Below are 13354 nucleotides of genomic sequence, written 5' to 3'. Positions count from 1 at the left end.
GTAGAAACGTGTGTTACACAGTCTGAGCTGAGAGGATCGGTCCTCATTGACTCAGAGTGCAGGACTCCTGCCCCTTAGCAAAAGCCTACAGATCTGGGAAGGGGAAGGGGAAGGGGAGGGGCCCTAGGCCAGCTGTGTCTGCAGAACAGCAGGCCTGATATTTACGACTGTGATGGTCCTTCTCTAGTGGACCTGCTTTGGAACATAAATAAACTTAATAGGCTTCAAATAATTGTGACAACTGAGTTTAAACCCTAGACTGTGGTCCAGGGCAATGGATGTCTTTCTTCCCAGGAAGCACCAGGCAGTCCACCTGACTCCACAGCATCTATGCTCTGTGTTTAGCAGAACAAGAAGAACTGACTCGCTGGGTCTTTGGTTACAGGAGGGTGGCCTGGGAAGCAGGGCTTGCAGAATGCCCCAGACTGAGGTGCATGTCCAGCCTCCATCCTGATGATTGGCAGAATCCTGTTCCTTTCCCAGAGAAAAGCATGTGCCCTTTTCTCTTCCTGCTTCTAGCCAACTCCAGAAACCATTACTGAGACATGTAGGAGTATAGTTGGCTCAAGATGCAGGTACATTTGGAACAGTTTTGTGTAAGACAACATGGCATCTTGTAAGAAAGAAAGGCACCTACTCTTCAGGTAGAGAAACCCATAATAGAGAGCCAAAACCCTTGGCTATAAAGAAAGCAAAGAGATAACAGAGGAGATTAGTTTCTGTTGATCAGGGATGGGACTTTCCAGGGGAGGAAAGGACCTAAACAAAGGCACAGAGGAGAGGGAGCACAAGGAATGTTGAGAGAATGGTGCGGTCGACTGAGAGAGCAGCAGGATAAACATGTTGGAGCCAGCATGCAGAGAGCTTTTCATTCTAAGGGATTTGGGTTTTATCAAGTAAGCACTAGGAAGCAGGGTTTTATTTTAATGTTTTAAAGTCACAACACCCATAGAGTGAAATCTTCAAACAATAGTTCTCTGATCCCTAGCCGCCCACCTCCCTTCCCAGAAGCGGTTGCTGCTCCCAGTTTCTTGTGCATTCGTTTGGAGAGAGTCAATCTTTGTAAACATGTATGTGACTGTATGACCCCAATATCTTTTCATACTATTAGTGTGTTCCATACATTACTGTACCCCACCCAACTTACTTACCTGCAGATATTAGACATCCTAAGTATAATTCATTGAGCTCCAGAGTTCAATTACTAAAACTCTACTTTATGTTTGCAGTCTTTTGTTACTTGAAAACAATGATGTAGCAAGTGTGTAAATTGTATGTAAATTGTTTTGTGTCAAAATTTATAGATATATTCATGGATATGAAATTTTTTATCAAAGGATATTTTCGTGTTTGCTATTGGTAGACTTCCTATGGAAGAATGTGGCAGAGAGGATGCTGGGACCAGGCTTATTTTAGGAAGGCGCTTTGGAAGGCAAGGGCATGATGAGCAGGCAGGGACAAGGTAAATTTGGAAGTTCCTATGAGAAAATCAGGCTAGAGATAAGAAGCCTAGAACAGAGCACCAGCTGAGGAAGAGAAGGTCAAAAGTAGAGACACTAGTCATTGAGCAGATGAATCTAGGCAAGAGACAGAGCTGCAGGGCCCTATTTATCATGGGTGATTTAACCATGGGCTAGTATGTATAGCTTTAATTGGATTTTTAAGAACCAGAAATGTATCTGCTAGTAAAGAGAGCTCAAACAAAACAGAACAAGGAGGATCATGGACTTGGAATAGTGCATTCAGAAATAGCTTTTACATTTTATTAATTTAGCTTTCAGCTGGAAGCAACAATCATCCTTCAGGGCATTCACACAATACAAGATTATTTTTGATATGAATCGTCACTGATACCGGTTCATCAAGGAGTGTCCTGCTCAAAATAGTTACTGAAGATCCCGTGTTCTTCCCTACCCATATTCTAGCTTCTCTTTGACCCTTGGAAGTCCCTCCATTCAGCCACTGACTAGGAAAAGAGAATCGTGGTCGCAGTGGTTTTGTGGCGACATTATTTCCATCCATCTTTTGAATGGCCTTGTATCTCCTGGCTGCACATAACTACAAGGAAGCCTAGGAAATGCCCTTTTGCCATGTGCCCAGGAGGAAGAGAGCATTACCTTCTGGACCAGTAGGAGACCACCGCCTACAGAAACATGCCTGTAGAACAGTGACTTAACAATCCCAGACGCTGTTTTCTCATTTGCAGAACGGGAGCGATAGCGTCGGCACCCCGAAGCTTAGGTCATTGGGAAGGACACATGGATCAGTGTGCCGTGTGCTCAGCTTGGCACTTGTCTGCTGGCGACCCTGTGAGAGCCTTGCCAGTGGCTTTCCACGAGTTTCTCTGTCCTCCCCAGGTCTACACAGAGGAAAAGCACAGTCCATTTATGGCTGACCTGGACTGTTCTGGCCCCAAAGTATATTTATTTTCTTGAAATAAATCATTTGGTTTGGCCGACTCCACAGATACAAATTCATGAGATTATTTCCAAATCTCACTATGCCTGGTCCGAGGAGCTCCAGTCTCTGCCAGACAGCTCTTTCCCAGCATATGCAGCCTGCAGAATGATTCCTATTCAGTCTTTCATGTTCCTCCCACACTTCAGAAGTCTGGAGGCAAGCTGAATGTTTGCTGTTCTGGGATCATTTGAAGCCGGGCATGCAAAGAGTTCCGAGTCACTTTCAAGTCAGCCCGTAGGAAATCTTTCTTGGCAACCAGACAACTAGCATTAGTTATTAAAGGCATGTCAAATGAATAAAGACACCTCTGTGGGGAAAACCGCAAGAGCGGTTACTTTTTCTAATATGAATGGGAGGCTAATATCAAATCACCTTTAATTTTCCACTCTTTCTCTGCTGTTTCGATGGGAGGTCAAATCTAATCATACAGATACACGGGAAACCATTTCTGTTTTCATCTCTCGGAGTACGTATACCCACTGCAGATGTGTGTCTTGAAACCAGGCTCCGGAATTTAAGCGAGTACCTACACCCTGACAAGGCTGTTTCCTCCTGGACCGCTCTCCTGGATGCCAAGCTGGTGCTGCCCTCACAGGCAGTGAGCTGCCGATCCATGAAACACAATCAAGCATGGCTAAGCCGCACCGCCCACAGAACCCAGGCCAGGACGCAAGGATGACCCTGCACTCAGCTGCTCTGCTCCCTAGGACCCAGGGAGGAAAAAAAAAAAAAAAAGAAAAAGAAAAAGAAAAGCGGGAAAGCATTTTGGAAAGAACAGGCTGTTTTCCAGATGTGAGTCACTGAAAGCCCAGGGAAGGCACTTTTCCATGTGGCCTGTGTTTAGGATCCCTGTGGACAGGTTTGCGATCAGGGGGAGCGAGTGACACCAGGAAGTGCCACATGGTGGGTAGGAGGCTCGAGCTGGGAGCGCTGTCTGCCTTCAGCCTCTGCTGCTGTCTTCTTGTGAGGGTGGGAATTGTGTTGGGATTCCTCAGCCTCCATTTTCTCATCTATAGAATGGGAGCAATGCCTTCTCACATGATGATTGTTTTCACATTAAATACACAGTGATATGGATTCTCCTCCCTCCCTCCCTATCTTTCCAGGATCTTACTATGTAGCTCAGATTAATCCTGAACTTGTGACCCTCCTGCTTCAGCCCATTGAAGGCTAGGACTCCATGTGTGTTGTCCCCATGCTTCTTTTTCATTTAGATTTATTTATTTATGAATATGAGTATTATATTTGCATGTATGCCAGCATGACAGAAGAGGGCATCAGATCCCATTGGGTGTGAGCCACCATGTGGTTGCTAGGAATTGAACTCAGGACCTCTGGACGAGCAGCCAGTGCCTTATTCTTAAGCCAACTTTTGAGGTGATCTTCTGACATTTATCTCTGGCCCTGGTCTTACTTTTAGGTCCTTATATTCTTTTCCTTGATGCCGTGGGCCAGCGTGTGGCTCCCCCGACTCAATCTTTCCCATTGTCACAGTTGAGGCTTCTCTTCTGATCCTGGATCCGCTTCCACGGTTGTTCTGAGATTTGCTGAACAGTGTGGAGCCTCAGCTTATAACAGGCTGAGGAATGAACAAAAGTTCATCCCTTGATGAAAGAGCTTGAAAGAGATGACCAGGGAATCGAGGAGAACCTTCAATCTTTTTTTTTTTTTTTAACTTTTAATTCTTTTTCACATTTCTTATCCCCATACCTGATAGTTTAAAACGTAATCATTGTAAATTAACAGTGGAATCAACATTTGGGTGGTCTGATTTACATTAATTAGTTCTTTGGTCAAGACTTTAGGATGCAAAGTAAAACAAGGAAAAGTGACTCTAGGAGCCTGAAGAGATAGCTGAGTGAGCAAAGCACTCCCTACACAAGCATGAGGGTCTGTGCCAACCCTGCTCCTCAGAATGAAGCTGGTGTGATAGGATATGCCTTCCATCTGACTGCACCGGGGAGGTGAAGGCAGGAAGCGACTGGTCTGCAATCCCACCGCACCAGCTAGGTGGAGATAGGAGGATCACTGGAGCCTATTGTCCACCCAGCCTGGTGGAGTTGGTGAGCTACGGGTCCCACTGAGAGAAAGTAGAGAGGTAGAGAAGAAATTGAGGAAGACATCTGATGTCTACCTCGATGTTCCATATGCCTAGGTGCACACCCCTCCCCAGAGAGAGAGAGAGAGAGAGAAATGCACACAACACACACTCAAAGAGATGCACATACACACACCATAAAGAAAAAGTAACTCTGTACTTCCCTCCCCTCCCTATTCCTTACTCTCCCTTCCATCTTCCTTCTTTCCCTCCCACCCTTCTCTTTGTATTCTGTCTTGTCACAAAACAAAGAATTTATTCTAAGGTGCTAATTTATCTAAGTAGACCCAAAATAAAAACAGAAATAGAAAACTGTACCCAGATGCTCAGATATGGCCACCTGATTGACTATTTGCTTTTGTGAATCAAAACAAGCAGTTGATTGTCCTTTCTTTGCAAAATACAGTCCAAAGCCTTTTATAGAAAATGAGCCCCTGGTATGCACCTGTGTGTGTGTGTGTGTGTGTGTGTGTGTGTGTGCGTGCGCGCGCGCGCATGCACAGGAAGAGAGTATGTGAACAAGTCCAGTAAAGGAACTAGCAAAAGTGCTATGTGCTGGATCTGTGCCAGAGCTCTGTTCTACTCACTCTTTATGACTATCTAAGAGGCAAGTGTTATGATTATCACCCACGAAGAGTGTAATGGAGGCGTGGCCTTGCTGGAGTAGCTGTCATGTTGAAGGACGTACACCACTGGGCGCAGGCTTTGAGGTCTCATAAGCTCAAGCCAGGCTCAATGTGGCACTCTCTTCCTGCTGCCTGCTGATCCAGATGGAGAATTCTCAGGTACCCCCTCCAGCACCATGTTGGCTTGGGTTCCTGCCATTCTTCCACCATAAAGACAATGGACTAAACCTCTCAACTGTAAGCCAGCCCCAGTTAAATGCTTTCCTCTTTAAGAGTTGCTGTGGTCATGGTGTCTCTTCACAGCAACATAAACCCTAAGACAGAGAGACTGAAGCTTGGGAAGGCTGGAGGTTTGTCCAACTTCCAGTTCCAAGTTGGAGGAAGATCGGTAACTCCAGACTGGTCTGTCTGACTTGGGGCTGGAAAGAGAAAACACACTAGAGACAGGCCCTAAACAGTCTTGGAAAAATCTGTAACGAAGCCTGAGCCATGTGCAAGCTCTATATCTCTAAAGCACGCACACCATAATGTTCAAGCATGTTCTCTCTGTGCCCTACCCCTCTCTCCTTTTTCATGACTCCTGGAGGCCTGACCACACTTAATGACAGTCCTGAGACAGTAACGTGGGTTAGTCTTATTGGGAGCTAAGGTCTACACAGTGTCCACTGAGGGGCCAGAATCCTGCTTGGGAGCCACTGCCAACTGGAAGAAGGCAACTTGTTTGGTTTTTCTTGAGCTGGGTCACCCGTGAGAGAGTGTCAGGGGTCAGGGTAGATCAGGGATGGGAAGGCTTTGCATCCAGCAACTTGGTGCCAAGGTCACACTGAGCCTTTCAGCACCCTCCTCCTAGTGAGTGACAGCACAGTCTGAGCTGCAGGTGTCCTGCCCTCTTGCTCCCCCCCCCGACACCCCCCTCCCCACCCCAGTCACTAGGGCTCTGCCTAGGTCATCCAGATGCGGCTGCTGTGATGCTGCTTCCATGCTCATCAGAGGGGACCCTATGGGCAGGAAGCTCCATCTTTGCCTCTTCCCATGAAACTGCTCCTCAGGAGGAGCCATCGCATCTCTGCCCTCCGACCCTGTGTAGAATCTCCCGCCTGAGCATTCCTCACTGAAGAGCCAAGTTGGGGTGAGCCTGTGCATATGAGGCCTCAATTTCAGATTAGATTCACAAATTTAATTTCCTATTCCTTAATTTAATTCTGCATCTTAGTTTTGTTTTTATTATTTACATGGGTTCCCTTTAATGATTCCAAATTGCTGCAGCCCTCTAGCAGTATTTTGTCTTAGGTTAACTTCTTGAAAACCGATCAGCGTTGGAGTTTATTCCGTGCTGGGTTTAGTTATTTTCTGAAATGAAACACAATTAAATTAGAATAATGAACATGCTCTTTAGAGGATTAATTCATAATAAGCAGGCCATGTGCTACAGCTCACAGGAGGAAGGGCATGAGGATAGAAAGCTGTTTTTTCTGCCTAAATATGAAAAGTACATTCTACCGAGCAGAACAAATCAGCTAATGACATCCAGAGTGCTGGCCAGCCCCAAGCGGCATGGAGCTGGCATCCTGAGTTAGCGCAGTCCCCGCCCACCCTGCTGCCTACCTTCCCTCCTGGAGAGGGGCTGGCAGCACACAACTTGTCTGCCTCCTTTCTGTTTAGCGTAGTTGAGAGAAGCTACTGTGGGCTTTCTAAATCCTGCTGGAGGAAGCCCGAAAACTCTGCAGCTCATGGCTTCCCTAGTTTTATTCTCAGAGCTTCCGAGTCCCTGTCATTCATTCAGTCTTTCATCCGTGGAATGACTGGCCAGCCCCTATGATGTACTGAGCATACACAGGCTTCAGATGTATCTGAGAGGGAAACAGACCTGGCGCTGTTTCTTGCTCTCCTGGACTTACACTCTAGCAGGTAGAGACAGAAGGCATGAGTAAATTATACAGCGGGTTGGAAGGTACTGAGTGCTGAAGAACGAATGGAGGGCTACAGTGTTGTGTATGTGTGCCTGTGGCTTGCAATTTTAAATGTGCTGGGACGAAGTGGGCTCTTGGGGAAAGGCGTCAATTGAGCAAAAATTTGAAGGTGAGAAAGCCAACTGCTTCTTAGAGCAGCCCAGGGGCTGAGTGTTCCCTTGGGAAGACCTCCTGTGTAAGCCGGAAGGCAGGGAGTGTATCTGGCTAGGTAAGGAGGGATGATGCCAGCAAAGCTGAGAGGAGAGAATGAGCAGGGGACAAGGGAGACCTGATCAAGTGGGCCTTGGCTTCTGCTCTGAGCAAATGGAAAGTTAGGGTAGGGTTTTGGCCCGGGAGCCAGTGCCTGACTTCTATTGAAAGGTTGCTGGCTGCCAGCTGAGAATGGTTTGTTGGGGATGGGATACTGGAGAGTGCATGGAAGCTGGGCAACTTTTCAGGGGACTAAGAGCTTAGAGCCCAAGACTCAGGCCTCAGGCTCAACTGTGCATGTTTTCTGGACTCAGGCCTCATGGCCAGGCCTGGGAATTTAGGATCTCCTGCAGCTACTTACTCACAAACCTACAGAATAATAGTTTTTAAATCACCAGAGCTCAGACACAGTGAGGCATGCCTCACCATTATTCTCATTATGACCCTCATCTCTAATAGTACCCACTACACTAAAATCTTGCATCTTGCAACTGGAAGGGCCTTGCCGGGAGGAGATAGAGCATTGCAGTCCCTTTGGTTGTGTGGGACCCCACAAATGGAGGGAGCCCCTTTCAGCCAGGTACCCTAGAAGGCACATCAAAAAAGTTTCTCTCTTGTGCAGCTGCCACAAGGATGAGGACAGATCAAAGCAGAAACAGACCAACATCTGTGGCAACCAAAGCAAGTAAGAGGTACAAACTGAATGAATAAGTAAGCAGATAAATGATTGATGGTTGTGGGGGGATGAATGATTAATGAATAAATGAATCATTGATGAACAAACAACGAATTTACAGCCGAGACCCAGCTCTTCCTCTCTGCTTTTGGGTTTCTTCCTGCCTGGGAACAGAGAAATAAAGATCCTCCCATGGCTCTTGCCTCTGGAATTTCCTTGTGAAATTGGGATGCACCTATCTGACCCTGGGGTCGAGGAAGCTTTGTCTTAGAGGCATGGTCTAGGGCTTCAGGGAGCACATGGGAGGAGGAAAACTGGAGCATGAGGGCTTGGATAAATCGAAGGCTCCTGAACAGCTTGTAGCTTCTAAAGGAGAGCTCCTAGGATCTGGGAGGGGAGGAAGGGAGATGGAGGAGAGAGAAAGAGGAGACTTTTGGGTTTTATTTTCTTAGTCTTCCACTTTCCATTCAGCTGATGCCCTGTCTCAGGTGAGTCCTTCTTTTGAGACTCTATCAGATGTTGGGATAGAGAAACCCATCTTGATCAAGCATCTGGTGTGATGTCAACAAACAATAAGGTTTTGGTGACTGAAATGTCCTGAAACTTTCCTTATGGGGACAACTGGAGATGGTTCATGTTGAGACCCAGACAGCCTGTCCACTGTAGTGGCACCGTGTGGACACTGCTCTGCCCTCATTTCTAGAAGTTTGTATCCGGGGTGGTTAGATCTTGCTCTCCCTTGGGGTTGGGGAACATCCTACTTTGAAAGGGATTCAAGAAACAGTGAATGTCTAGAGGCCCTGGGCTCTGTGCAAATTTGGGATTTTGTGTGGAGATACTCATGGAATCTAGAATGAGTGTAGGAGTCTGGAGAGATAGTTCAGTTGGTAAAAGTGCTTGCCGTGCAAGCTTGAGACCTGGGTTCAGTCCCCGCATCCAGGTAAAAATTGGGCAGGCCAACATGGTCCTGTAATCCCTGTGCAGGAAGGATGGAGACAAGGTGCTTGCTGGCCAGCCAGTTATGAGCTCCAAGTTCCCTGAGGGATCCTGTCAAAAAAATATGATGGAGAGTGAGTGGGAAAACACCTGACGTTGATCTCTGGCCTCTACACACAGACACACGCATGCATGTACTACCAGAGGAGTATGTGTGTGACTCTCACTTTATTTTCAGGAAACTGAGCTGATAATTGTTATCAACCTAGTTCTCATTTATTGATCGTTTACTAAGGGTTAGCTGTTGAACCAAGAGGTTTGTGGGTTTTATGCCATTGACTTCTCTTGGCAACCCCAGAATGTACGGTAGACATTTTTAAACCTTTGTTTTATAGATGAAAGAGAGGTCCATAGTGCCTAATAATTTGCACAGAAGTTGTAGACCTGAAATTGACCCCTGCTAGATAGTGACCACTTGGAGTGAAGGGACTGCTAAGAAGTTTCTTCTAGCAGGTCTCCTGAATAGTTATCCCCTTAATCTGGTTGTTTTTAACCCTTAGGGTTAAAGACCGTCTGGGCAGGTGGTAAACGTTCAGAGACTCTTAGCAAACTCAGGTGGTGGCAGACACTAAAAGCACTTGCTGCTCCCACAGAGGACCCAGGTTCTTTTCCCAGCATATAGCTGGTGGCTTCACAAGCCTGTAATGTTCCAAGTGGTCTGGCACCTGTTTCTGTCCTCTGTAGGCACCACCAGGCACCACCCACATATGATGGATATACATAAATATATAATATACTAAACACACAAAAGAAAAGAAAATATACATTTTGTATTTCCAGGCAGTCTCAGGGGTCCATGGGCCTCGCTGAGCCCTGCTTTTCATACCCACTGTCCTCAGTGACTGTTTTCCTTCCTCATAACCCAAGGGCACAGGGCAGGGCACAGGGCCTCCTAAACTCACCCCTGTGGAGAATGGGATCAGACAGGACAGGTTAATCAATGAAAGCTCACTGCCTGCTCCTTCCATAATTGCATTCCTGCCTTTTCATCCTAATAGCCAGCACTTAGAGTAATTGCATTCCAATAAGGCCCCCAGATCTAGGGCCTCTGGAACCTGTTGACATGCCATCTGCTTCTAGTGGGCTTCTGGAGAAGACAGCCTTTTAAAATGTTTCTCTGTTGTTTTTTTTGCTGTAAGAAAGACAAAGGACTCTCTAACAGCTCTTGTCTCAAATCCCCACATCTTAACCCACCCATATCACATTAGCCTTGGAGCTCAGAGGATTGCCTATCTGATGTCATGACAGGGCACCTTTCTTCCAAGTGGATGACCTCTGGAAATACCTGGCTTTGGAGTAGGATGGTTGCCCACAGGCTTAGGCTGAGAGATCCAGCTCAGGGCTAGAGACTTGAAAAGCTTGGGACTCCCCTCAGGCTTGGGTATCGTGATGCCTTCACCGCCCTCAGTTTACTCATTTGTTCATAAGATTTATTGGCACTGCTCCAAAAGGCTCCTATCTTTTAAAGAAAGAAAACAGACACACACACACAAAAAAAACAAACAAAAACCCTCAGTGCAAAGAAACAGGGACTCTCCCAAGAAACTGGGCTTTCATGAATGCATAGAGTCATATTTCCAGAAATATAACTTCCTCCAAAGAAGGTGCGTGCATTCATTCTCCAGGCTCAGTGAAGTCCACACAGCTCACAGAGAAAGTGCAGGGTTCATGGTGATTTGAGTTTCACTGTTTCCCAAAAGACATGGCTCCTCCGCTGGCCCCCACCCAAGGAATGAGGTATAAAAGGGAGAGGTCTGGTGTTTGTTATATGACTTACAGATGCCCCCTCCCCCATCACGCTTTTTTTTTTTTTCTTGGAAGAAGTTTTCTCCAGGACTTCTCAGCCCTAAGGCCTCCTCAAGTTCATCTCCCTTGTTTTGTGCCTTCAAGGCTGGGCCTATCTCTTCTGGCTGCAGGATGGAGAAGAGAGAGTTTAACCTTGTATCACAGTGAAGACTATCCTATGGCTAACCACAACCCCTCCAACAAGGCCCCTCCAGCAGATCTAGCTGCTGCTCCTGGATTTAGCAAAAGAATCATCTACTTTTCAGGGAGGCAGGCTGGTGCCTGAAATCTCGGCTCTGCCAATCACAGGGTGTGTGCCTTTGTGGAAAGTCACGTCACCTCCCTGATCATAGTTTTTCTCTTGTGGGAAAAAAAGAGGACGAGACTTATTTTACAAGGTGAATATTAAGGGGAGAGCATAGTCATGGTATTCCATATGTAGTTTCCTTCTTTCTCGTCTGTGGCAAGGCACTGCTATCTGGTTGTTCTCTGTCAGCCCTGCTAGGGCACTCCATTCTTTCCACTCATCCTTCATCCTAACATCATTTACCTACAGCAGATAACATGAACTCTACAGCTCTGGGCTTTTCCCAGCAGGCTCTGTCCCACTCACAAGCTTAACATTCCTCCAAAAGTTGCCAGCAGTGTCCAGTGCAGCCTGAGACATGGGGACACTTAGAGGCAGACCAATTAACTGGCTCTGGTAGAACCCCAGGGTCCTTCATCCAAGTCTGTTAGAGCTGCCATGCACTGCCTAGGGACCCAGCCCATGATTCGAGTTGTAGATGAGCCCCTGGGTCCTGGAGACAGGTGTAGGCTGGTGGGTGCTACAAGGTGCACACCCCGGCTCAAGACCAGGCCTAACCTTTTCTCATCATTGCTACCAGTGCTTTTGCCAGAGACACCACCACCAGGATCGCCCCCACGGACGGCACTCAGCCCCTCAGTCGGGACTGTCTGAGCCATAGGGGGGGTGGTGACACCCAAGCAGGACACCTCAACCAAATCCTCAAAGAATACCTCCCTGCCCCCACCACCACTGCCAAGCTTTGGTGTGTTTTCTAAGCATGTGGGCTATTTGTTTTACTGGAATCTTGAAGTTGGCAGGTGGTGAGGAGAAAGGGTACCAAGGGAGGAGGGGAAGGGCCAGAAGTGGCCAGAGATTAGGGATTTCATTAAACGGCCTGTTTAGGTAAGGGCTTTTAGGTGCAAAGCTGCTTTGCATGATAATGGCAGTTTATCTGAATTCCATTCTACTGAAGGAAGCTTCTTTTAAACTTAATTACGGTGGCTAGTAAGCCAGGGTTTCTCCCCTAACACCTTCTCACTCTATGGTAAACAGAACTGCTTGTCTCTCAGCTTCAGTCACGCCAGTCACTTCAGGGGAGAGATCCCTTGTCACCTACCCCTTTAGGAAGCTTGGCCATGCCTCAGACAACATTTGGTGTGTGGAGGGCCCCTGGAACAACTCAGAAAAGGAAGGCCTATCCGGCCTGAAGACTCTTGAAGCCCTCCACAGCCAGCCATGGCAACACAGCAGTTCTGGGTTCAATCTGGGCTCTTCCTGTCTAGTTCCCCCTACCTCCAAGTGCAAAGTGGGACTAGTGCCACCTGGTTGGCTGGTTAAGTGAGCTTGAAAGAGTCTAGAGCAAGGGATGATCTTCTGACTTGAGGAATGGCCGGATGGTTGGGGGTGGCAGTATTATTCAGGCAGGACAGCATTCAGGGACTCCCCAGAACAAAGGGAGCTAGACAGAAAGGTTACTTATTGGTGGTGGAGGAGGAACTGCAAGGGAGTGGGCCTGAAAGCCCATTTCAGGAGACTGCACACCAGGCAAAGTCAGGGAAGGGTTAAAGGGCCTGGGAACTCCTGTTTCCAATCACTTGTCAGCTCGCCTTGCTCTTAGCCTTATCAGCGAGGATAGAGCCTCGCAGGGAAAGGCTCCGAGAGCTTTCATTTCCAAGCTCTTGCTGGACTCCCAGCTCTCAGCGTTCTCATTACCTTCTAAGGGCTCTCAGCTCAGTCGGGAGGTGGGGGGAGGGACGGAACTGGGAGGATGGGGGGAGGGCTTGGAACCCAAGCACAGTTAATGGAGTAGAGTGCAAGTTACTAAATACAGCCCTGGGGGGTGGCAAGGCTGTAGAATCTCAGCAGTAAACCTCCAAATGGCCCCTCCCCCCCTCCCACTGCACCACAGAAGGCCAGATTAGTGAAGGCTACGTGTTCCCTTATTTAACTCACCTTAGGCCAACGACCTTCAATGTGTTTCCCTTTTACAACGACCACTGAGCCAGAAACCTCTATGATGTATCTGTGTGGTTCTTTTTACAAGTTTAGTGAAACATCTTTCACCTCATGCTAGCCTATTTTCTTTTCTTTTGAGACTATATAGGTTGGCCTTGAACTCTTGATTCTTTTGCTCCCCAGCCTCCTGAGTGCTGGGATTATAGGTATGTGCCACTCACTATACCTGGCATCATGCTGACTTCCCAAGGGGAAGAAATTATTATTATTATTATTATTATTATTATTATTATTATTATTATTATTATT

This window comes from Psammomys obesus, unplaced genomic scaffold (assembly GCF_907164565.1).
Source record: "Psammomys obesus unplaced genomic scaffold, mPsaObe1.curated_primary_1811, whole genome shotgun sequence".
Classification (NCBI taxonomy): Eukaryota; Metazoa; Chordata; class Mammalia; order Rodentia; family Muridae; genus Psammomys; species Psammomys obesus.
This window is presented reverse-complemented; position numbering follows the sequence as displayed.